At 38.1% G+C, this 26,444-nt stretch overlaps 1 protein-coding gene across 4 annotated transcripts in view; it reads left to right on the top strand.

Annotated features, from left to right (window-relative positions):
- The window catches only part of SLC20A2 (solute carrier family 20 member 2), a 96,106-nt gene that overhangs the window by 14,472 nt on the left and 55,190 nt on the right, over positions 1-26,444 (top strand). Inside the window, exon 1 of one of the 4 annotated variants that reach the window (XM_016195603.2) lies at positions 15,627-15,802. The exons of the other annotated variants lie outside the window; for them this stretch is intronic. The gene's annotated coding sequence lies outside the window, so the exon portion shown is untranslated. Of the gene's footprint in view, positions 1-15,626; positions 15,803-26,444 lie in introns of those variants that run through there. 4 annotated transcript variants of the gene reach the window in all.

The raw sequence follows: 26,444 nt of genomic DNA, 5'->3' as shown, positions 1-26,444 counted from the left end.
GCTTGCCAACTGTGTGACCTTAATTGAATGTCTTGACTTTCAGTTTCCTCATCTGAAAAGTGAGGATATTGATTAGCAGCCACCGCATTGGTTTGTTGAGTTAAATGAGCGATTCCAGTCATCATTTTCTCTCTAGCCTTATATTTTATCTTTCCTCTTTACTTGTTTACACTTTCACTTAGATTAAGAAAAATGAGGGGAAGGTTGTTGGGGGTGAAGAGATTTAAAAACATCAGACACAGACAACAGTGTGGTGATAATCAGAGGGAAATGGGGAGGGAAGGGGGAGGTGGGCAAAGGGGTGGAAAATGGGGACGGAAAGAGACTTTGCTTTGGGCAGTGGGTGCACGATACAGGGTGCAGATGATGCTTTATTTGTACACTTGAAATCTCTATGGGTTTGCGAACCAGTGTCACCCAAATAAATTCAATTTTTTAAAAAGAATAATGATTTATGTGTCTTAAATAAAAGACCACCTTCAGGTTTTTCTCAAGCTTTTAAAAAACTTTTTGCTTTGAAATGATTACAGATTCACAGGAAATTGCAAAAATATAGAGAGGTCCCATGTATCCTTGATCAGATCCCCCTAAAGGTAACTATAGTATAAGATCAAAACCAGAAAATCAACCTAGGTACAACCCACAAGCTTATTCAGGCTTCTCCAGTTTTACATGCACTCGTGTGTGTGTGTGTGTGTGTGTGTGTGTGTGTGTGTTGTATATATAGTTCTGTGCAGTTTGATCATGTATAGATTTGTGTAACCACCACAATCAAGACACAGAACTGACCCATCAACTCGAGGCTTTCTCTTGCCCTTTATAAACCACCCCAACCCTTGGTTACCACTATTCAGTTCTCCAGCATCATAATTTGGTCATTTTGAGAATATTATATAAGTGGAATCACGCAGTATGTGGCCTTTTGAGACTTGCTTTTTTAAAAAACTTAGCATAGTGCCTGTGATATCCACTCAAGTTGTCACAAGTTTTAGTGGTTCATTCCTTTTTACGCTGAGTGCTCTTTCTGGTAGGATGTACCGCAGTTTAACCATTTGTCCATTGAAAGGACATTTGGGTGGTTTCTGATTTTTGGCTATTGCCAATAAAGCTGCTGTGAACATTTGTGTCCAGGTTTCTCGTATGGACCTAAGCTTTCATTTTGCTAGGGTAAATGTGTAGGAATGCAACTCCTGGGTCAGAACTTTAATGGACCGTTGTAAGCGTCCTAGAAAATACATGCTCATCTGTCTGCACTTGTAGATATTATCTCTTAATGCCAGCCATTATAAATAATATAATTGTCCTTTGTTTTAAAATATATTTTTGCATAACTTGCAGCATGAGTTCAAAGTATAGAATCCTGTCTTCACTGTATTATTATATGTACTAATAAATATTTCATTTTGTTAATGAATTTCTTAGTTTGATGTTTCTCTTGTGGGGTATCCTACTGTTCTAGTGTACTAAATTTGAGTGGGGGAAATATTTCAAGTATGGTTTTTGTTTTTTTATCAATTTTTTGCAATGTGATGAATATTTTAAAAACTTATAAAGCTTAGCACAAAAAATTAGGAAATCTATTAATTGACTAATGTTCAGCAACATTTTAAATAATTGGCAGGGCATTATTGACACTCCCCCCCCAACATAATGTTTGAGGTCCTAAGATGTTTTATAAAACCATTGTCTCCAAGATTAATAAATGATAAATGATTATTAAGGTGAGGCTACAAATACTCTTTTGACATGTGAAGGGCTCCTGATTATGATAGCCATAGACTTAAGTAACTTTAAGTCAGGCATCAAAAGTCAACATAGGACAATATAAATTATGGTATTAGCTGATTGATCAGTTTGGCTTTCCCAAATGTATCTACTAGCCTTAATTGATAAAGGAAAAGCTTTTTGTAAAAATTTGGAAGAAGAAAGGAATAGGATGAAATGGAACACTGTCCATTCAAATAATGTAGAAAGCTTTTAAAATAAGCACCTAGGCCCAAGCCAGTTAAACTACAATCTGTGGAAGTGGCACCCTGACACTGGTATTTTTAAAAATGCTTTCAGGTAATTCTAATGTTCAGCCAAGGTTGAGAACCACTGAGCCAGCAGGAACAGCTTCTATGCTCATATTTCTTCACTTGAGAATTGATAGTGCTTGGATTGCAGGCATTTTGTGGACTAGCGTAGATTCCACATACTTTTTGTTCATGGCTCTGCTGACATGTATATTTTCCAAAGGGGGAAAAAGCACACTTGTGAATTGTGGACACATTTACACTATATAATACAACTTTAATATGTCTAACAGAAGAGTGCCTAAGAAGTAGAGATAAACACCCAAGACAGTGAGAAACTCAATCACTGGAAGTCAAAAAGGAAGTTAGGTTTCATCCAGGACGTACTATGGGTGGGAAACTTTTTGGGAAATTGTTTAGAAAACCTGTAGGAGAGATGGAGTAAGAGAACTGAGTCTTTATTGATAGATCCTATTGTCAGCCTTTATTTAGTTTTTTTCCCCTTTTTTCAAAAATTTTAATGTTTTACTTTGTAAAAGCAGTATTTACTTGTAAAAAGTAAAAGTATGCAAGGATGAATAAAAAAAGAATCCTCCACCCATGTTCATGGCCTGATGTGAATTCTTCCACACATTTTTCTGTATTCATAAATGCACTTTTAACAACAGAAGGTCTGTGAATTTTTTCTTTTTAAAATAGGATTATACTCTATGCATTATTCTGAAGCTTGCTTTTCCTCCTAAATAGATCATGGATATTTCTTGAGGTCAATAGAAAATAAGTCTAACTCTTGGTTTTAAAATAAATAAATAAAGTTTTCAATATACCATAATTTGTTCAACTCTTTCCCTGTGAATGAACATCTAGAATGTTTTCTCTTGTTTTTTATTCCCCCACTACAAACAGTGGTGCAATTCATATCTTCATATATATAACTGTAGGTACTTGTGCTTTGTTTCTAAAGTGTTCTTATAATCTGTGCTTTGGTTTTGGCCAGATTTCTTAGTTTCTGGATACCTTCTCTGATAGAACGAGTGAGTTAATGTCAGTCAATTTCAAGTTAGTTGGTTCCTTTTGGGTATTAAGTTGGACATTAGATAGGAGAATCAATTATTTTTAAAATGGATATTAATGAATTCTAGTGACCAGAAATGTTTTTCACAGGTACTAGAATCCCTAAGGTAGGGCACCTTAGTAGGAAGCCAGTGGATGGGCTTCATGGAGGTCCATGAGCCGTCTGATATTGATCATAAAGCTGTGTACAAATGAACATTTTATGGCTTTTATCAGATTTTCAGAGGGGCCCTTACCCCCTAAAAAGGTTAAAAATTGATAACGTATGTATCAGAGAGTAGTACTTAGTCCAGAGAATCTGTAAATTACTTTGAGTTCCCATTGATAGCATATTTTTAATAACAATGCCCTCTTTCTATAAATATCTGGATTGAAATAAGTTTACTTCATTTCAAGATGACAAACCTAGAAGAAATGACTAATACCATAGATAGCAGACTCTACATTCAGAAAAATCTGAATAGGTTGTAATAATGTTCTAATATTAGCAAGATGAAATATACCAAGGAGAAGCCTTTTGTAGAAGTTGAGGAATGCTTGGGGGTGGAGGGGAATCTCAGATGCACCTAAGATGAAAAAGAGCTAGGACTTTATTTGACCACAGGCTTATATGAGCATCTCTATAATGTGGCTGCTAAAAATCTGAGCTAGTTAGGCCACATTTGATGAATTGTGTTTACGTCTGTGAACCCACATTTTAGGTGAGCCATTGGCAAAGGAGGGAGACAAGGATAGTGATGGACTGAGAAGGGACGTCACATGAGGAACCACTGCTGAAGGCGTTTGGTTGTTGGATCTGAAGGAGAGGGTGTAAAAGAAAGACAGTAGCAACCCCGTAGAAATGGGGAATAGGAAGAGCAGAGGGTGGTATGTAGAATTTGCTTATGGTGGGGCAAAGGAGTGTTCAATGTTTGTATGTATGAATGAATGAAAATTACAAGGCAAAGAATTTGGATTTCATCTGAGCTCTGGTGAGAGTTCTCCAGTAATGAGGTGGGCTGCCCTAGAAAAGAATGACTTCCCTCAGTGGGGCCCTTCAAGCGTAGTGGCAGGTGACTGGAATAGGGGCTGTAGAAGGAATTCTTGCTCTTAAGTGAAAGATTGTGCAACAGTAGTTCAAGACTCTTTTAATTGGAATTTTATATTTCTCTCAGGTACTTTAATTCTAAAACAGGAAAAAATTATAGGATAATATTGTACTTTTATAGAAGAAATGCTTTTGACTCACAGGCTATGTCATTTTTAGTACAGGTATTTTAAAGATGCTTAAATGTTGAAATATAACAGGCTTTTACCTGAAACTGCAGTGCATAAATTATTCCACCGTTAAAGGTGAAGTAACTAGACTTATGGAGTGTGGTGGTTGTTTTTTTAACTTATCTTTATTGTTGAACGTTTTACAGATGTCCCCCTTTTCCCTCCATTGACCCTCCTCCACCAAAACCACATTCATTTCGAACTACAAAAAGAGTATAAAAAAAGGAAATTTTACCACTTCCTGGCTTCCTTGTGGCCTCAGGAAACACAAGACACTATCTCCAGTAGACTAATTGTTCTGAATTCTGACTCTGATAATAACACTGTATGGAATTTGTCATTTACATAGGTTTGCACCTAAGTTTGCATATTTCCTATGAAAATGTATCTCTGATATTTAAATTGGTGGAGACAGAGATATCACCTATTTCTCATTAAATAATTGAAACAATATAAAAATCCTTTAGGTTATGAAACTGGATAAATATAGTCAATTTTTTAATATATAAAGCTTCAAAGAAAAAAAAATTCTGGGTCTTAGAGCAGATTGGGAGCTGCTACCACTTGTGACACCATGGTTTCCACTTCTTTTCGCAGTGCCAGAGAGATCTAGTTTAGGGGCTAAGAAGATGGGCTCCCCCACTTACTGGCTGCGTGCCCCTGATCTGCCATGTCTGTGTCCTCAGCTGTAAAGGAAAGAAGATGATAGCGCTTACACCACTGAGAAAGCACTGAGCATGGTGCCAGGCACGTGGAGAGAGCTCCGTAAACCTTCTATTACCGTATCTGCTGCTCTCAACTTTTGAGCTCCCTTCTATTTTTTTCTGATTTAACATATATTGTCATCTTTATGTCTTGTACTGACTTGAACACATGTCTAAAACTATTTTTTTATATCCCTACCCCTAAACTAACCTCATCCTAAACCTACTCCTACTTTATTCCTCCAGTCTCCTCTTTCTAATTAATGGGGACTGCCTGCCAGAGGTAGTATGGAAAGAGGTTAATACAGCAAACTCTGGAGTCATACTCTCTGGGATTAAATTCTTCCTCCAGCACTTATCACCATGTAGCCTTGGACAAGCTACTTAATGTATACAAATCTCAGTTTCTTCAATTATGAAATAGGTATGATAGCAACCTGGCTTACAGAATTGGGAAAATTCAGTGAGATAAGTGCATGTTGAGCGCTCGCTATGATTCCTGACACTTAAGTGCACAATACCTGTTATTTCTAACTCTGAAGCTAGGAATGAATGGTAGTGTCACCCTTACTTCCTTTCCCCTCACCTGAAAGTCCTCGATGCTATGGATTCTACCTCAAAAGTCTCTCCTCTTTCTCATCACTGGGGTTTCTTAACTTTTTAAAAATACATATATGTTTTTGCTTATTTCAGAGAGGAAGGGAAAGGGAGAGAGAGAGAATCATCAGTGATGAGAGAATCATCGATCAGCTGCCTCCTGCATGCCCCCTTCTGGGGATCAAGCCCAAAACCTGGGCATGTGCCCTGACCTGGAATCAAACCATAACCTCCTGATACCTGGCTGGGCAGGGTTTCTTAACTTGAATCAATTACTTAAAGAGATTCATACTGCCCAGAAAATATATGTACATTTTCTGATGTGTATTTTTCCTAAGGGAAGGGCTTTAGCCTTTCATACAGGTCAGTGACCCATAAAATGTTAGTAACTGCGGGCAGACTCTTTTCTCTCACCTGTGCTCATTAGCCTATAAACGGACGTTGCTCCCTAGCCTGTGCTCTAATCTACCTGTTACAATATTGCCCATGACATTTTTTTTCACATGTTACATCATCATCCTATTTACACAATTGTGTTGACTCCTGTTGCCTATAGCGGTGGTTCTCACCCCTGACCGCATACTGGAATTACATGGGAAGCTTTTTAAAAAGTACTGATGCTTCATCCTAGACCAATTAATTGATACTAACAAATGCCAGGCATCAATATTTCATTGTAAAGCTTCCCAAGAGATTTTATTGTGAAGCCAGAGTTGAGAGCCCCAGGGCTACAGGATAATGGGCTAAAGTGTTAGCCTGGCACGTAAGGACCTCGGCAACCTAGCGCCAATCTACTTTTTCAGCTTAATCTCCTCCTACCTCTTCTCTCATTCACATCCCATTACTTACACTAGAGACACATACTCTTATTTTGCTGTTTTCAGAGCATGCCGTGTTGTTTCCTGCCTCTGAGCTCTTGCCTGCACTGATCACTCTGCCTAAAACACCTTTCACCCTTTCTCTGCCTGGTCATTTCCATAGCAAAATCTTCCCCAAGCCCCAAAGAGAATTGCAGCCCTTACTTCTGTACAAACTTCTGTTATAGGCCCTGCACTGTATTAGAATTATTCGTGTATCTATCTTCCACACTACTATGAACTCCTAGAAGGTAGGGTCCTTTTTATTTCAATTATCGAGTGCTCGGCACCAGGTTAAGACTCCCCGTGAGTTCAGTGAAGAAGGAAAGAGAACAGCAAACAGCAGCCTCCCCTGGCGGCAGGGTGCCCATGGGGTGGGGGAACGTAGGTAAACATGGCACACTAGATGTGGTGAGGAATGCTCAGCCCGTGCTTTTCCCTCTACTGTTGCTTTTTCATACTTTCATAAAAAGGAAAGATCCAAGTACTTGAAGTTTCTCATCTGGGACCAGGAAAGTTGAAACCAGTTTTGAAAATACCTCCCAACATTGTTGAGCATTATTGAGCATGGAAGCATAAAGTCATACTTGTCTCCTGGGGCTCTGGAGAGATTTCTGAATGAGAGATGGAGAACCAGCCGTTCTGATGATGGCAGCTGTTTATTTTGCCCAGTGGATTATCCTTACTTAGTTACTGATTTAAAGATACCCTTATATGGACAGTTCACCAGACATTATATGTTTCTAATTTTGATCTCACCCCTGGCCTTTATGTTTTAGCTACTGCCTAGTCCCTCTCTTGGCTATTTTTAATACTTTTTTTTTTTCTCAGTGTGTCTCAGAAATTGTCCAATACATTCTAAAGAATCATGACTTAAATGTGACTTACTGTTCCTGTTTCTTCAGCATCCAGAATTAAAGATGATTTCGAAAGAGATTAATTTAGTATCTGTTCTCGTGCTTTTGGGAATGTTTTGGATTATATTAATTATTTTTCCTGGACACTGACCCACCCCTATACGTAGAAAAAGAGATAGCTTGTTTAACACTTATACAAAAAACAGTGAGTACTAGTCTGATGTGGTGATTTGGGTGTACCTTGTTGTGATATACTGTGTATGAACAAATAGAATACCCTTTGTCTAACTGGCCACTTAATATTTTATAATCTTGTATCTTTTAAGCTTGAATAATAAGGACAAGGTTTTTCTTATTCAAAATCAGAATGATAGTTGCAATTTATTAACATGCTACCCTTTTATGATTCCATTCATCTTACTTAAAAAGAGAGGTTTTTTTTAAGCCTTAAAGAAATCCGGCTCTATCAAGAGCTCCTCCTTTAAATGTGGTTTACAAGAAAGGATCTCAACTTGCAAAACTAAAAAGAATAATTTTTAGTCATTTTTAAGAGCATTTAAGAAAAAAACAAACAGAAACAAGAGTATAATGTCAACAAAAAGAAGAAATCAATTCTTACAATGGGAGCATTAGATCTAAAATACATAGTTGTCTATTTCATGGTCTGCAGTCAACCACAGATACCCTGGTACTGTTTGTCCGTTTCTTTTTGTGGTCCAGCCTCTGTAAAGGAACTGGTCTTTGCTGTTTCTGAGGATGGCCTCGTGGGTTAGTATAATTACTGGGCTATTATAGTTCTTAGAGCTGAGTTGTTGAGCCTTCTGTTTTTTTGTTTTCGTTTTGCTTATTGCTGCTACTTTGAAAATGAGCACTCATTGGAGCACTTTTTAAAATGAATACTTGGTGCTTGAGAGATGCAACTATGTACATTTATCAAGAGAACAGTCTATACCCCCTGAAGGAACTAGCCACCAATTGGATTCTTGAAGCCAAGTGGAGTTAGAATCCCTTAAGAATATTGAAGTACACCCGGCTGGGCATGGCTCAGCGGTTGAGCGTCGACCTAGGATCCAGGCGATCGGGGTTCCCAGTCAGGGCACATGCCTGGGTTGCGGGCTAGGCAGCCGATCAATGACTCTCTCATCATTGATGTTTCTATCTCTCTCTCCCCTCTCCTTTCCTCTCTCTGAAATCAATAAAGATATATTAAAAAATAATAATAAAGAATATTGAAGTTCTTAGTGTGAGGTTGATTTTGAACTGCTTACCCTAAAAGTGACCACTTCTCAGTTTATCTTGGTTGGGAGCAGACCACAGCCACTTACAGCAAAACTATTAAAAATTAATTAGAGATTTAAAAAAATTTTTTTTTAAGAACGAAGGGACAGGAGAAGAGAGAGAGAAAAAATCAAGGTGAGAACTAAACACTGATTGGCTGCCTCTTGTATGCCCCCCACCGTAGTGGAGCCTGCAACCTGGGCCTGTGTGCTGACAGAGAATCCAGCTGGGGACCTTTTGGTACATGGGACGACTCCCTACCAATTGAGCCACACCAACTAGGACTAGAGAATAAATTCTTGATTTCAAGACTCTTGGTAAATTGGTAACAAGTGCTGTGTTCTACCACACATTCGGGTATCTATCTTCCCTTCAAACAAGTCTTCCAAATGCTTGGGGACTTGAGAGTGGAATAGCTGGAGCCTTGAAAACATATTTGAAATTATTAATAGTAAAGTGGGTGGCTTTGGGCTGTTCCTGTGCAACTTTGGGCCAAGTTCCCTACCTGCCTGAAATAAGATAGAGAACCTAAAACCCCAAATAGATCCTGTAACTACCTCATACAGGTGTTTCAATCAGGAAATTCCCCTTCACTGTTACTTTATATAGCTAAAAAATATGTATTTTAAAAATTCTTCTAAGTACTGTTCTGATTGCTGTATGTGCATTTTTGGTCAGTGGTAGAGTTGGGATTTGAATGAACACAGCAGTACAGCTCTATTAAAATACTCTTCTACAGCCCTCTTTTCCTCAAAAGTCTTAAATTTCAGGTTAGAAGTAGGGTAGCCCTTACCCTAAAAATGTTTGAAGGTGTTCTTGAAGTAAACTTGCATGTGAAGCAGTGTGGATTGAAATAACAAATTACTATTTGGTACTAAAGTACCAAAAGATTTTGGAAGTTAATAGCATGTTGCCTGTTTCTTAATATTTTTCCTGCAATTAGATGGAGTAAATTGAGAAGTGGGCATTTATGATTAGCAGTTCACAATAGCTCATTAATTCAGATTCTATCCACCAATGCAGAATTGGCAATAAAGTTTGGTTTGTGATGGGTAAAATGTACCTTTGCAATATTTCTGAAAAAGGTTTTTAAATCAATAGTATAAGACTACAGGAAAATTTTACTTATTTCAACATAGTAAAATATTTTCAAGTACTTTTACCAGTTTACTGTGTTTTTTTGTTGTTTTTTTAGTATCATTTGTTAACTGTCATTAGTACTTTCATTTTAAAAATGGAGGGAACTCAGTTTAACATTTTGTTGATAGATTCAAGTAATAAAACTGCATTTAAAAGTATTTTCAGACCTGGCCAGTGTGGCTCAGTTGGTTGAGTGTGTTCCCTTGCACCAGGAGGTCACCGGTTCAGTTACCACTCAGGGCACATGCTGGGTTGCAGGCTAGATCCCCAGTAGGGGGCGTGCAGGAGGCAGCCGATTGATGTTTCTCTCTCCCTCTCCGTTCCTCTCTCTGAAATCAATAAAAACATGTATTTTTTTTTAAAAGTGTTTTTAGTTTGGATATATAACTACTTGAAGTCAAATTAGACTGGAATTAGTAAGATTTTTTTAACCTACTTTTTTAATCACTGTGGCCTTAAATCTAATGGTGTGTTTTTTATCCTAAAATCTCAAATTGTAGTACATTTAAAGTTTCTTGTTTTAGATTAGCTTGAATACTAATAAATTATAGAGGTTCCGGTTATACTTAATTAGCCTATGCTTATTTTTCTGTTTAAGGTGTATTTATTACATAAGACATTAGTACTCCTTTGTTGGAATCTGGCAGCCATGCTGTGTCTGTCTAGCACTTTCAAGCCTAGCATCTAATATATTAGCAAGTGCAGAATTGTTACCTCCAAGAGAAAGGAGGAATCCCCCAGTTTCAAAGTAGAGGAGGGACAGTCTCTGTTCCTAACTGAGTGAAGGCTAATGTTGGAGCACATGAAAACATGTCTGACCCTTTGCTCTAGTGTGATTCTCTGAACACCAGAAAGAGGGGAAAAACTTAAATATATATTTAGCATTTACTGTATACCAGGTGCTGTCCTTGGTGATATAGCTATATCTATATTCATACACATCTGTGTTTCTATCTTGCTGTATATGCATAAGCCTGAGTTTACTTAATCATATGCTTTACAAATGTATACTAATTTATATTTGAATAACCTTATGAAGTATGTATATTATTATCCCCATTTTAAAGATGATGAAACTGAGGCAAAGAGAGAGTAATTGCCCAAGGTAAACAATTACTAAGTGATGAAGCTAGAATTTGAACCCAGGCAATCTTGCTGTAGATTCCATATCCATACTCTGATTGGATATTTTATAGATATTGGAGAAATCAAGGAATTTTATTAGTAGTCAAAATAGCTATTGATAGAGCTGGAATCTGAATCCAAGCCATTCCCCAGATATACATTAAATCTTCCCTTTTTCTCTGTCTTTGCTTATGTTATTGGTTCTGTATAATGTTCTTTCAACTCCTTTTGCTGTTGAAAGCGTATCAGCATGCAAAGGCTCAGTTCAAATGTCACTTCCTCCAAGATGCCTTTCTTGATTACTTTAACTGCAAGTCTCTCCTTTTTTTCTTAGATTTCTACTGGAATGAATTTTTACTCTTTGGAATGTTTACTGATTACTCTCTCATCTGATAGAAAGTTTATGTACAATTGACCCTTGAACAACGTGGGGGTTAGGGGCACCAACCCTCTGCAGAATAGGAAATCCACATATAACTTAAGTCGGTCCCAACCTTGGATGGAAAATGTGGTATACTACCACATCTCCTATAAGATTGTAAGCCTCTTGAAGGCAGAACTGTCATTTACACTGTTTTCTGCTATAGTCAAAGGCATACGCCTTTTGTACAAAGCTTGCAAATGCTTGGGAGTTTCATAATGTCAGGAAGCAATCGTTTAATAAATGTTGGTTAGATGGACGACTATTAGGAATGTATGGCAACGGTAAAATTTCCTACTAGAATTCTAAGATACTTTTTAAAAAATCAACTCCATTAACATAAGTCTTAAAATAGAATTAATACTTTCTAGTATTGATATAAATTATGTTATAAAATTATGCTAAATTAGCTATTAAAGTCTTAAAAAGAACTCTCTTGAAGTTTGCTACTATCTTTCTTTAGCTTACAAAAAAATTAATGCTGAAGAAAAAATGGTTTATTCTTTGAGTTAGATTCCCCTGTTCATATGCATATAAATTGGTACTCTTAATCCATTTCTGAAGTATTGACAGACTGACTAGCTAGGAACTGTGCCAGTGTAATCACTCTTAGGGCTAAGATGGAGAAATCATTTCTTTAGCATATGTATAATTGTAGCATTGAAGGCCACAGATATTTGTTTGAAATGACGGGATGAAATAAATAGAACATTTATTATTTTAGTAATTTTATCACTGCTTCATTTTAGTTTGATTAACAATAGTTGATATGACAGGTAAAGTAAATATAGTAATCAGAATTGAAATTTTTTATGGAATTGTCAATTTTAAGAGTAAGATAGATTAGTCTTAAAAGGTTTCATTTGAAAGTAAAGGAATGGAGTAATAGACTTTTTGAACATTGTATATTAGTGAGCTTTTGCTGCCTAACAAGCCACCTAATACTTAGAAAAACAAATATTTATTGTCTCACAATTTTATAGGTCACCTAGGTGGTTCTTCTGGTTTGGGCTGGCCTGGCCGATCTCTGTGGTTAGCTGGCCGTTTGGCTGGGGCCACATGGTCTGGGATGGCCTTACTCATGTCAGGCAGTCATCTTGCTGGCTGGTGTAGGGCCTCAGCAGCAGTGGTGCATCTTTGCCCCATGTAGTCTCCTTATCCTCTGTAGGTTAGCCAGGGCTGCTTCATGCCATGGTCTCAAGGTTCCAGAGTGCAACAAGAGAGGACAAGCCTCAATGGGCATGCACTTTTCAAATCTCTGGGTTATGTCTGCTGTTGTCTTGCTGTCCAACCCAGAGTCAGTGTGGGAAGGGACTATCCAAGGGCATGGATGCAGGGAAGCAGGAAAAATAGTGGTTATTCCTGCACAACCCACCAAGGTATGGAATTTGTACACAGGTGCTATTTAGTCAGTGTCTCTAAATTCTGATGCAGCCTTAGACTAGCAAGAGGTGATATAATAGAGAAAAATTGATCAGGCTGTCAAAGCTACAGAGTTTTCAAAGAGACAGTTTATAGACTCTCGGGTTACCTGAAATACTTTGAACCTCCTTTCTGCCTTTTATTTTTGGAAGCTTTGGGCTGTAAAAATAGGGAGCCTTTAATCTCACTCAATAAATATCCCAAGTTGATCTTCAGCAAGGACTATATTGATGGCAGAAAGGATGTGATCAGATAGCTGTGGCTGTTCAGGGAGAGCGCCTGTGTGCCTGAGGGAATCCTGTGCCTAGGAAGAAATTTCTTCTTTTCTTGTCCCCTTCTTTTGGTCCGTGTGTCCGCCTTTTAGCTCTTTTTCCTTTCTAAAAATCATTTTCCCTCCTCTTTTTGTCTGTCTCAGTTCTTTAGCTTTCCATTTCTCCCACCATCTCATTAGTCATTTTTTATATTCATTATATGTTGAAATGATAGTATCTTGGATATACTGAGTTAAATAAAATATATTATTAAAATTAATTTCACCTGTTTAATTTTATTTTTTTAATGCGACTACTAGAAAATTTAAAACCATATATGTAGCTCCTCTAGAGGATCTATATCTGGGTCAATTCATTCATGCAAGTTCATAAAAACAGTTGTTTTTCTTTTGTTTTTGTTTTAATTTCATGGATCGATTGGACGAAAGAGTCCATAGATCACCACCCTCCACTGGCATAGTGCTGCGTGTCCCTCCTCCCCCACCACCAAAGGGTCATGGGAACGAATGGGATGAATTCATCTTACTTTTAATGATGCACATAGATTTTTCTCTACTGTTGTAAATATGCCTGGAACAAAAGTACAGTTGACTCTTAAATTATTTTCACTAATGAAAAGAAAGCAGCAGGGTGACTAATGTAAATTGGAGGATACCCTATTTTCTTTGCAATGTTTTGGTGCTTGCATTTTGGAACAGGTATGGCCACTTTAGAAAGAACAGTGGAGTCATACTCAGCATGAACATGAGCTCGCAAAGTGCTCAGCATCCCCTGCCTTCAGTATAATTGATGTAGGATCTATCATATTGCTCTCTGATGAAAGAGCTGATGCAGAAATAAACTTGGTGTATTTGCTTTTTCTTTCTGGTTTAGGGAAGAAACTCTTCTACTGAACTATGACATATAGGATAAAGATAATTATGTCTAAAATAGCCTCACAACATCCTCTTTTGGCTTTAAGAGTTCCAGAGTAAGGTTGCTGTGGGTCATTGAGGACTATGTATATTAATCAGAGGCCAGCCATCTATGAAAAGTACCAACTTTTGACTTTTTGCACAGAGTGGGAAATGCCCATTCCAGTGACTTTGGGTTGGGATGGTGGTGGGTGCCACCAGCTACCATCCCATGAGGGTGGAACGGCTGCTGGCTACAGCTGCCTGAGATCGGTCAGTAGGGGTGAAATCCCAGAGTAGCAGCTACAGTTTTTGTAAACAGGCAGAAAGGGATTGTGTTGGTGGTTACCAGCTCATGCCAATGAAAAGCATCTCCTTTGCCCCTTTGGGTTTGCATGCCACAGGTGGACAGTGCTTTGTAAGGACATGGTCATGTCCCTGTTACAGGACACTTGACTGTAATCGTGAGTTAAGGAACAAGCCCCTAGAGCTCAGACCTGGAATTTGGGAGTTGAGTAGAAGAAAACTCTTGAAATCTAAACTGACATGACATTTTAAAATTAGGAAAACTAACAGCTCTGAAAATATCTACCGGGTTATAGCTAAATGGCTAATAAGGAAGACATGTGATAAGGAGGGTAGGAGGGGGTTGAAATAGCCCAGTGTTGATTCAGAAGGAAGCCTTGGACAATCATGGATTGAATTTCCTTGTTTACCCAAACCTGTTTTTTAAAAATGGGAAAATGACATCTCCCAGAGCTGTTTGGAGGGTTGATTGATATTTGTAGCATGGTTTGATATTTTTCATGAAGTGTCCAGTAAGAGCCAAATATGTCATCAGAAGTTAAACGTTTAAAACAAACTAGCCTGAACCATCTTGAATAAATATTAAGCAGTTCTGTGTCTTTGGTATAAGTTTTTCCTAGTAAGGGAGTTTGTATTGTTTAAAGAAAGTTCCATGTTACTTCTAATTTTCTTTGAATATCAGCTGTATACCTGTGGTCTTTAGCTGTTAACTTGAGCTTCAACATGCTTTATAGATAGAAGGTCAGTCACCTACAGAGGACAGTTAACTAGTTACAGCCAGCCAGGCAGTTAAATACACTTCAAAATGCTTCTTGCCAAGGACGATGCCTTTTGCAAATATTCGAGATGTTCTCAGTTACAATTTATCAGTGAACCTGTGTCCTCGTAGCAACTCCTTGGGAGGTGCAGAAGACACAGCCAAAAAACAAGTAAATGAAACTAGTTCATTAGATATCAAGGGAAAGGCTACTTGTTGATAGACTTAGTGGTGTGTGTATTTGATGCCTATTTAATTTCACATAGCACCACATCTAGTCACACTGTCTAAGGAATCTGACAGAATATTCTGTCCTTTTACCAGGCTTTTCCTTGTGAAGCGCATACAGCACTGCCACCTTGTTGCCAAAGTTTTGTCTGATTTGAATATGCTTAAAAATCAAGTGAATGCCTGTAGTGAAAAAGAGCTTACTCTTTGTCAGTACTTGCAAAAGCATCTTAAAAGAAGTTAGTATCATTGGACTGAATTCAATAATTAGCATAATCATGATGCTGTGTATTGTTCACCAGAGCACGCCCCTTGGCCACATTTCCCACTAAGAGGACACCGATGTTGTCCTAGTGAATAAATCCGGGCACACATGATACAAATCAGCGAGTTCCTGCCTGCCGCTCGGGTGCAGTTAATTTTAGCCAGGGTTTGTTCTATGAGTTGTAAAACTGTTTACCCAAGTAGAAGTTAGTAAGCTGAAATGTGACTTCTCCGCCCAGCATGATAGGGTATCTATTTTAGACCTCAGATTGTGTTCACGATCGGGAGAGCAGTCTTCTGAAGAATTGCGGCTCAGATTTCCTTTGAAAGTACTTGTAAGTACTGGGAGAATTTCTAAGAGTTCTCTTTGTTCTTTTCTCCTTAAATCTTCTTAACATTACTATCATAGTCATTTTTAATCTCGGGAAAACCGGACACTTTGGGGTGAGTAGTTTAGAGGATTCTAAGAATGCTGGCCAGAGGTTTTTCTTTTAATGTATCATACTGCAGGAAACCTGCTTTATTCAGTTTTCCCAAGAGAAAGTATTTGATTCTTACTATTTTTATCTTTGCAAGGCAATCTGTAGATTATTACTTGTTTTATCTGTTAAAATATTCGATTAATGGAAGTGGTTGTATCATTGAGCTTTATTTTCTATAGTAACCTAATGTGTGTGTGTGTGTGTGTGTATATATATATATATATATATATATACACATAAAGTTAAAAGGATTCCTGTTATACTTACCCTGAGCTACAAGCTCATGCTCCAGAAATAATGGGAGTGTCAAATGTAATTTTGTAAAATGTATAGATGGACAGTTTTTATTTTTTTAGGGAGGATTTTGTTCTTAATAATAGACCCATGTATTCCTAAGGAGGAGCACTTAAAAAATACTTTTAGGATGAAGGGTTTAGAAAGTAACTGAAAGCATCCTCTGGAAGTTTGAGTTAGTTTCAAAATTAACCAAAGGCCATGAAGTTCTCTAATTTTAACTGCTTAATTTAACAAGTCATTGCCAGCATAAACTTGGACTGAAGAAAACTAAAGATTTTAATAATGAATATTTTTAATTAAATCTGAATCACCTTGTTTAGTTTAAAGTGTTTTAATTCAGGGTACACTGACTTCATGCCAAACAACTTGCTTATAACAGAGAACCAGGCAGGAACTTATTTACCAGTTAATGTGTAAATTATATCCCTCCTCTAGGAACATTGATTTTAATGTAACAATTCTAATAGGCTGTGTAGTAGCAGCTTACCCGGCGTCCCTGTCTCTGTCATCTATATGAGCAAGGAGGGAGGCATGACCCCAAATGCCATTTTTGCCATTTTGAAAGCTTTATTTAAAGACTTCTTTGTTATTATGTGCTGTCTGATTTTAAATCCAAATGACCTAAGGTGTCAACAATGAAAGGAAGTGTTTCAGTGGTACATTTAGTGGGAAAAGAATGTAAGAAAGGAAAATAGAACTGAGTTCTTGGGCTATTTTTGGTAAGAAACTTTTTTTAAACTTAAGTTTTTTATTGACCAAAAGAGAAATTTGCAGTCCAGATTAATTGTGATTATGACAGAAAAGTCTGTAATATCATCTTTAGCAGTAAAACAGACTTTGTTCCAGTATATGCTTCATAATATATACTTTTATTCAAAGAAAGTAACCATTCTTTTTCTTACTTTTAGTTGTTAATAAGGTGCCATCAGAATCTCAGTGGAGCGTTTTTAAAGGGACACTGTTAATTTAACAGAAAGACGATTCCTTAGGTGGTATTACGACTCGGAAGCATGTGTTCTTTTAAGAGTTGCTAAAAAGGCTCATAAACACTTTCAGAGTATTTGTTTTAATGATTTATGGGCTGTGAGACAGTGATACAGGTGAATGAAAAAGGAGATCATTTTTATTATGTAAGTGTCAGTGTCGGAATTTCTCATGTTTGCTGGTGCTGTGACTCCCTTCGCTGCTTCTTAGCCTGTGTGCCTGATGAAGTGATACTGGTTATGGTTCCCGTGTGAGTAGAGGCTCTGTTGACTAGTTATGACCTTGGCCTTGACAGATCACAATGAGCTCAACTCAGAGTCACAGATGGGGGTCCAGATGCCGAGAAACACAGGCAGCTTTGTGGCCTGTAGAAGTGCCCGGGAGCCCATGGTTTCAACCATGTGCCGTGCATGCCTGCACCTCCATCACCATCGCCATCACTACCATTAACTGTGCATATCCGTCCTCTAGTCCTGTTTAAGCTGCTTTTGGGGGTTGCCTACCCTCTTCTCCTACTCCTCTACCTCTTAAAATAGTCACAAACCAAGAGGCTCGGACAGTGTAGCTCCTGACTGCAGTAGATTTCTTTACTGTTACTTTATTCCTTCTGCTCTGAAGCTTTGAGGGTTTTTTCAGGGAAGCAAAGAGCAATCTTTTCTCTGGGTCTCTTTCATCCACGTGAGGTTCTTAATAGGTAACTTGTCTATAAAGCTATATGTCTGTATAGCTATACGGGAGCTTACATAGTTTCCTTTGTTTTGGAGCCAAATGCAAGTGCTCAGTAATCACATCTCTAGAATGTTCTCTTTTGAAAGGGAATTTTGTAGGAATAGGCTTTGCTATATTGAGTTTCAATTGTTTTATCTAAAATGAAAGAACAGTGAGCAGAGGGATGCCTTCAGCTTTGCCTGTCTTGTATACAAGTAAGTGGTAGTAGGATCTGCCTGTCAGCAGGAATGCTGATTACTCCTGGAAATACTGGATCTGTTGTTATTATTTAGCACCCCCAGAGCACATACAATGCACAAAGAAAGCATAGTTCCCACTCTCAAAGAGCTCACGTGCTAAAATTAGGCAGTACCCAGAGGCTGGGCCCTTGACGTACACACTGAGGACACTGGCAGGAAAAAGAAAGGGAAACGAAGAAAAGGAAATCAGGATGGTGTGGGGAGGGTCAAGGGTAGCTTGTGGGTTAGCTTTCTGTCCACCGGGGCTTTTGCCCAATAAGATTAGGACAGACTGCAGTGCCGCCTGGGGTGCTGCTCCTCTCTCTACCAACAGCTCAGGAAGTGATGAAAATGAGTGAGAGGCTGACCCCAGAAGCCTTACCCACAACTCCTGTTCTCTATTACAGTGCCCCACAAAGGGAAGGAGTTTCAGTAGTTTCACCTACACCTGGAACTGTTACTATTATGTGGAGGAGGTAACCTCGATATCTTATGAAGTCCAATAAATGTAAGAAGTGTCTTTCCCCGTACAATTATATTTGGATAGAAATCTGAATTTGTGTTCCAGATTTTCTCTCGCCTCCTGAACTGATACGCACTAGAACAAGTTACCTGTCTCTGTACTGGTTTAGGATGTTGAGTCAACTGTTAAATTAGAGAAGTGCTTTGAGCGTCTCAGAAGAAAGGCATTACAGAAGCCAGCGAAGCATTACTGCGGCTTGTAAAGGAGTCAGAAGAGCCTGAATCAGAAGGGAGCTCATAAGGCCAGCTTGGGTATGGAGGTTAGTAGACAGGAATACACTGTATGAATTCGTGAGTCACTTTTCCCTTTGTCTTCAGCCTCAACCAGCCTCTGACTAAGAACCTGGGTCTAGTTCATGTCTCCACAACTGAGAGAGACTTGGAGAGGGCTCAACAAAGAACCTTAAAAAATGATTAAAGGGTTGAAAAATGATACCTATAATTAGATGTTAGGGAACGTCTATTATTTAGCCTGGAGGGAAAAAAGTGGCTGGGGACTCTCGAATAGCTATTCAAGTATAACAATGCCTCAGTACCAAGGAGTAGCAACCAACTGGCATCTGTTTCCATTGAGAACATAGGAGCTCAGTCCAGTAGGGGTTAGGTTAGAACTGTGGTCCTCACAGTGCAGTCCCAGGACCCTCAGCGTCAGCACCACCTGGGGACTTGTGAAAAATACACTTTCTCAGGCCCCATCCACACCTACGGACTCAGAAACTGGGGGTGGGGTTCAGCAATCTGTGTTTTAACAAGCCCCCCAAGTGATTCTGCTGCACATTAAAGTTTGAGGATCACTAGACAAGATATAAAAAGGGTCTTATAGGGAATTTGGATACTGGAAAATGTAAACTTTTTTCCTGAAGTCATTGAAAAATGGGCTTATATTTGTTTGCAATGTTTTTAGTATTCTCTCTGAAGTCAGGATAGATGACCTCTCAAAGTCCCTTCTTGCTCTGACTTTGCTCTGGATTTCCTCTGGCACTCACAGAAGATTAATAATCAACCAGGAAAATTTTGCAATTACCTTTCTGAACTTGGTAGTTAAGGCAGTGCCCATTTCAAATGAGGATCGAATGAGATAATGTGATAGTAGTAATGTTGTGTTGTCAGGTGGATTCCACTTACCACAGTGTTATTTAATAGACTCCCTCTGCCCCACGTGACTTTTTCACAGCCATCTGAAGGGAAATCAGGGCAGAGGTAAAAACGAGGAGCCCCTTGATGTTAGCCCGTGATCATTTCATGTCACAGACTGATGGCTAGATCAGTTGGTCTCCTCATGAAGCCCATTTCAGAAGAGAGGTGTCTGGAGGGAAAGTTTGACTCTGCCCCATTTTCCCAACTCTGTCATTTCCATAGGAGGGGAGGGCAGCGGGTGAGCTGTCTTAACCACCTGCAGGAATGGCATTCCTCATCCCTGCCAAGGGGAATTCCATTGGGCACCCTGGAAGGAGGGGAAAAATAGAAGGACCCCAAGAGAATGCAAAGACAGGATGACACATTGGTGGGTCTCCATGAGAGGCGAAGGATAGGGACCTATTTCATCTTGACATTTTTGTATCTGCGTGAAACAGCCAATGGTACACATTAGTAGGCCCTTACTACAAATAAGTGGTTATTCAGTTGAAATGCCCTCTTCCATGTAATTAATGATCTAGAGTCAGGAAGTTGGCAGTTCTTACCCTTGCCAGCCAAAATAGTTATTCCCAAGAGTCCCTCTAGTTGTCTCCTGCCACTTTTTTGCACCTGATACAGATGCATCTTAATTTAGTTACATCTTTGCTGTTTGTATATTTTTTCTTTATGCTTTTGCTTGACAGAATCATCTTGGGTTGAAAACACAAAGTACTGAGAGTGTGTCTATTTGTTATACTTTGTGTAGCATTTAGTACAATGAAAGCTCTTTGTGATCATAATGAAGAAAGGGTTCCCTGAGGACATGTTTTGCCAGTGCTGCTCAAAATGTTTTTCACAGGTGGCACACTGCTGTCTCCAATGTACACATGCTCTCCCTGCTCTCCCTCGGCCAGGGCCTATGGCCCTAATATTTTAGCACTAAAGTAATGAGATAGGAAGAATCCTTGGCTTTTATAGCTGTAATTAATTAAACATTTGCAGAGCATTAAAAATTCCTTGAAGTGGGAAAAGACAAATGAAGACAGTCTGGCTCAAACTCTAGTTCACCTTGTAATGGGAGACAGAGGGATAAAGGTGGCAAGTGTGTATACTGATGCTGTTATACAATCTTGGAACCTTGTTATGTTCGAAGAAACTGACCTCTCAGACATTAAGCTGCCTGCACTGTTTTTTCTACATCTGTGTCTATTTACAGAGGATACGAGACTCTGTGTGGTGGTTGCACACTGATAAGATAAAAATGTCTCACTAATCCACAGAGCAGAGGTAGCTGATTTTTAACACCCTGAATTAGTCTCTGAATGTGAAATATTTTCTTGAAAATCTGCAATTTCTCATAACTTTATATCCAACAGGGGAAATTCCAAATGGTTGATTTGGTTCTTAATGATGGCAGGCAATGGTGATTTTTATTTCTAGTTAAAGAGAAATTACTAAATAGTCATTCTTTTTAGTATTTATCCCTGGCAAAAATAATTTTGTTTCTAAAATCAATCTTATATCTAGTCCACAAATGTGTCATTAAAAATGAGACTGGTTAAATGGTTTGGGATAAATTTTGTTTAGTCAAGAAAATTAAACTTGAACAGAAAGCAGGAGGAAAAAACTCTTTTGCTTATTATTATTAGACACAAGAATTACTGACCTAATAATTTAATTAAATATCCCCAGAAACAACCTAATAAGGTAATAGTTAAATAATTTATGGTGTTGTCATATAATGCAACACCACGCAGCCATTTAAAATGATGATGTTAGATCTATTTTGAGTAAAATTAGCAGGTTACAAAGTACATGTGTGTGACCCCATTTTTTATGGAAGACATTTTTTAATGGCTTAATGACTTTCTTTTTTTTTTTTTAAAGGTGCCACTTATATGTACATGAAATAAGAATACTGTGAACCGAATGTAAGCAATAGTTGCCTCTAGCCGATGAACTGATGTGTGATGTTTCCTCCCTTCTTTTTGGTTACTTATTTTAGATTTTTTTCTTTTTCTTTTATTTAAAACAATATATATATATCTTTATTGATTTCAGAGAGAGGGAGAGAGATAGAAACATCAATGAAGAGAGAGTCATTGATCAGCTGTCTCCTGCATGCTGCCCCCCAGGAGCAAGCCAGCAACCGGGGCATGTGCCCTGACTGGGAATGGGACCTCGATCTCCTGGATCATAGGTCGATGCTCAACTGCTGAGCCATGCCAGCCAAACTAGATTTTTTTTTCCTTCAATGAGCATATATTACCTATGTAATAATGAAAAACTTTCTTTAGAAAAAGTATTGTAATTCATTTTTATTTTGACTTTTATATTTTATTTAATTTGGCAGTGGCCTCTCAGTGGTTAATGGGAATAATGCCTACCCAACAGCTAAAACTAGTACACCAAAATGTGCACATAAACAGTGGTTATATTGCAGTGCTAGGCCAGGAGCATTTTTTTCTTGTTTTACTTTCTGATTTTCTGTAGTTACCAAATTCTTATGTGCATGCATATTTTTTTGGTAATGGACTTATTTTTAGAGGAGAGACTTGAAATCTAGGCTTTTGGGAAGAGGCCCACACAAACTTATATGTATCATTGGTAATGATTAATTCTGTTAATTCTGCAGTGTGAAAGATACTCAGCAAGGGTTTGCTTTCACTACTTACTGTTCTGGATGCTCAATGAACTCTAATATGATCACAAATTGGCCAGGATCTCGGGTTTAGTATTATTTGGAGAGGAAAGGAAGGGAGCTGGGGAATGCAGCATATCTTCAAGTCATTAAAATAATACTTCTGGTGTTAGGATTATCCATTTAAATTTTTTAAGGGACTGTCATTCTAGATCTTAGATATAAAGTAGTAAATGATTGAACTGTATGCCATAGACCTTGGATACTATTTTGAGTGATGGCGATGAGGGTTGATGGAAAGAACAAGTCTCCTAGCTAGTGTTTCCAAAGCTCTTATTTTTGTAGTATCAAAGTGTATCTCACCATTGTTTAACAGAGAACTGGTTCCCTCAATTATTTCTGCCTAGTGCTGCTAGGATGTCCTTGTGGCCTTAATCTGAAGGTTATTTTTGGGTAACTGTTTTGGTACTGGTGGCAGTTGATTTAAGACAATCTTGAGCAAAAACAGGCCTCCCTTTCAGCCCACTTTGTATGGTGACGTGTGAGAATAAGTACTTTTGATGGTTATTTGAAGGGTCTCTTTGAGGTATATTCCTAAACCTAATCCTAAGCCTAAATGAGTGGAATCTATCATCAGGTTTACCCGTCGATAGAGATTTAGATTGACATTGAATTGAATCCACTTTCAGCAGGACTGATACCTTAAACTTAATTTAAAGCCAAAGTGCCTTGAGAAACCAAAAAGAATCTACTATCATGTACGACCTACCATATTTTGGCCTAGCCTTTGGTTCTGAATCTTTGTTACTCATATAGGAGTGTCTTCCGGAATTCTTGGAACCAAAAAAGCTGGCTTTTCAAGTTCCCTTCTTGCCATGTTTTATCCTTAGAGTAAGCGCTCATCTTTAATCCTTTCCTCTCTTTCTTTGTTATCCTGTCTCTTGCTCCTGCAGTTATATTTTAGGAATAATCATGTAGTTTCCCTCTGCACTATTTTCTCCCTGTAGAAGTAAAGACACATACCGTATGGGTTTATCTTCATTTTCTCTGGGTTGGAGAGTGGGTAAAGATGTGGATGAACCATTTAACCCAGATAGTTGGATATCCAATGGATAGAGTGCTGTTCCCAGTGAGAACTGTGGTAGTCACCTCAGCATGTCATAGCTGCCAAGTGATTTCAGCTTAGGTGAGTCACAAGCTCTGCTGCACACTGTGAGTACAGATGTATGAAATGCCACATGCCACATCGAGAGGGAATAGCTGGCTGCTTACAGTTTGATTAAAGAATGTTAAGCAAGTTTAGTGGCTCAAAGGAAGAAAGAGAACATCTTTTTAAAAGGAATAGAGCAGATAAAAATATTTCCTGAGACTATAGACAAAGTTAGAAAAGGTAAGACTGGTGTCTGTCAGGGGAAAGAAGACTGGCTTTTGTAAGAGCCAGAGGAAAAGAAATCTCAGCTAAAGATTCAGACTGTTTATTTTCTTCCTTTGTTTGCTCATTTGTTCTTTTTGTTTGCTTTTTACTTTTACGTGAAGACTAAAAGCAGAAGTAAGGGTGTGAATGTACTCAACACAGTGAGGTGGTTGGGAGTTACAAAGAGCTCATCTATTATTATGAAGGTTTTTTTGTGTGTTTTTTTTAAAAAAAGAGTGATTACTTTAGACTTGACTTGAAATTAAAGTGGTGGCTGTAGCAGGAAGAGAGAATTGTTGTGATGTTCTGTCGCTTTCTGCCTCAGCCTACTATGCAGAGTTAAGTATCCTTAGGGACTTGGAGGGCAGAGCATTGAGCTGCACACCTCTTTCTGTCAGGCCTGATTTTTTGCCATCTCTACTTTTGTTTATTTTTTCCCCTGATCTTTGAGTCATAGTGTCTTAAGGCTCCATGAGACTTGTCAGTAGCAGTTAAATAAGCCCAGAATGTTTACTTGCAGAAAAATTATTTGAAGCCTAATCCAGAAGAAACTTCTTTAATCAGATATAGGCATACCTCAGAGATATTGTGGGTTCAGTTCCAGGCCACCATAATAAAGCGAATATCACAATAAAGCCAGTGACATGAATGTTTTGGTTTCCCAGTGCATATAAAAGTTATGCTTACACTATACTGTAGCCTATTAAGTGTGCAATAGCATTGTTTCTAGAAAAACAATGAACATGCCTTAATTAAGAATACTTTATTGCTAAAAATGCTAACCATCATCTGAGCCTTTAGCGAGTGATAATCTTTTTGCTGGTAGAGAGGTCTTGCCTCAATATTGATGGCTGCTGACAGATCAGGGTGGTAGTTGCTGAAGGTTGTGGTGGCTGTGGCAGTTTCTTAAAATGAGACAACAATGAAGTCTGCTGCATCAATTGACTCTTCTTTTCATGAGCTATTTCTCTGTAGCATGCAATTGTTTGGTAGCATTTTATCCACATTAGAACTTCTTTCAAAATTAGTCAGTCCTCTTAAACCCTGTTGCTGCTTTATCAACGAAGTTTACATAATATTCTAAATCCTTTGTAGTCCTTTCAACAATCATCACAGTATTTTCACCAGGAATAGATTCCGTTTCAAGAAATCACTTTCTTTGCTCATCTATAAGAAGCAACTCCTCATTCATTATAAGTTTTATCATAAGATTGCAGCAATTCAATCACATCTTAGACTCCACTTCTAATTCTAGTTCTCTTGCTATTTCCACCACATCTGCAGTTAATTCCTTCACTGAAATCTCAAACCTCTCAAAGTCATCCACGAGGGTCAAAATCAACTTTTCCTAAACTCCTATTAATGTTGATATTTTGATCTCTTCCAATGAATCACAGGTGTTCTTAATGGCATCTGGAATGGTGAATCCTTTCCAGAAGTTTTCAATTTACTTTGCCCAGATCCATCAGAGGAATCACTATCTATGACAGCTATAGCCTTATGAAATGTATTTCTTTAATAAGGCTTTAAAGTTGAAATTACTGGCTGAAGAATGGATGTTGTGTTAGTAGGCATGGAAACAACATTAATCTCATTGTACATCTCCATCAGAGCTCTTGGGTGCATGTCAAAGAACAATAATATTTTGAAAGGAATCTTTTTTTTTGAACAGTACGTAGGTCTCAACAGTGGGCTTAAAATGTTCAGTAAGCCATGTTGCAAACAGATGTGCTGTCATCCAGGCTTTGTTGTTCCATTTATAGAGCATAGAAAGAGTAAATTTAACATAATTTTTAAGGGCCTTAGGATTTTTGGAATGGTAAATGAGCATTGGCTTCAACTTAAAGTTACCAGCTGCATTAGCACCTAACAAGAGAGTCAGCCTGTCCTTTGAAGCTTTGAAGCCAGGCATTGACTTGTCCTCTCCAGCTATGAAAGTCCTACATCGCTGCTTCTTCTAATATAAGGCTGTTTCATCTACATTGAAAACCTGTTGTTTAGTGTAGCCACCTTCTTTAATTATCTTAGCTAGATCTTCTGGATAAGTTGCTGCAACTTTTATATTAGCACTTGCGGCTTCACTGTGCACTTTTATGTTATAAAACATCTTCTTTCCTTAAACCTCATGAACCAACCTCTGCTAGCTTCAAACTGTTCTTCTGCAGCTTCCTCACCTTCTCTCAGCCTTTGTAGAATTAAAGAGTTAGGGCCTTGCTCTGGAGTAGGCTTAGGCTTAAGGGAATATTGTGGCTGGTTTGATATATGCATCCAGACCACTAAAACTTTCTCTACATCAGTAATAAAGACTGTTTTATTTTCTTACCCTTCAAAATAGCACTTTTAATTAACTTCAAGATCTTTTTTTTTTCATTCACAACTTCACTAACTGTTTGGTGCAACAGTTTGATCTTTCAGCCTATCATCAAGATGCTTTTAAATATTACAATTATACATCTTTTAAAACGTTTAATCTTTATTGTGTTCTGAGAGGAAATGACCCTCAGTAGGCAAGACTATAGTAAGAAAGATTTTGTTTTCTATTTCCCCATTAAATATTAAGTAATGAACTTCTAA

The sequence above is a fragment of the Miniopterus natalensis genome, chromosome 2, assembly GCF_054644295.1.
Source record: "Miniopterus natalensis isolate mMinNat1 chromosome 2, mMinNat1.hap1, whole genome shotgun sequence".
Classification (NCBI taxonomy): Eukaryota; Metazoa; Chordata; class Mammalia; order Chiroptera; family Miniopteridae; genus Miniopterus; species Miniopterus natalensis.
This window is presented reverse-complemented; position numbering and strand designations above follow the sequence as displayed.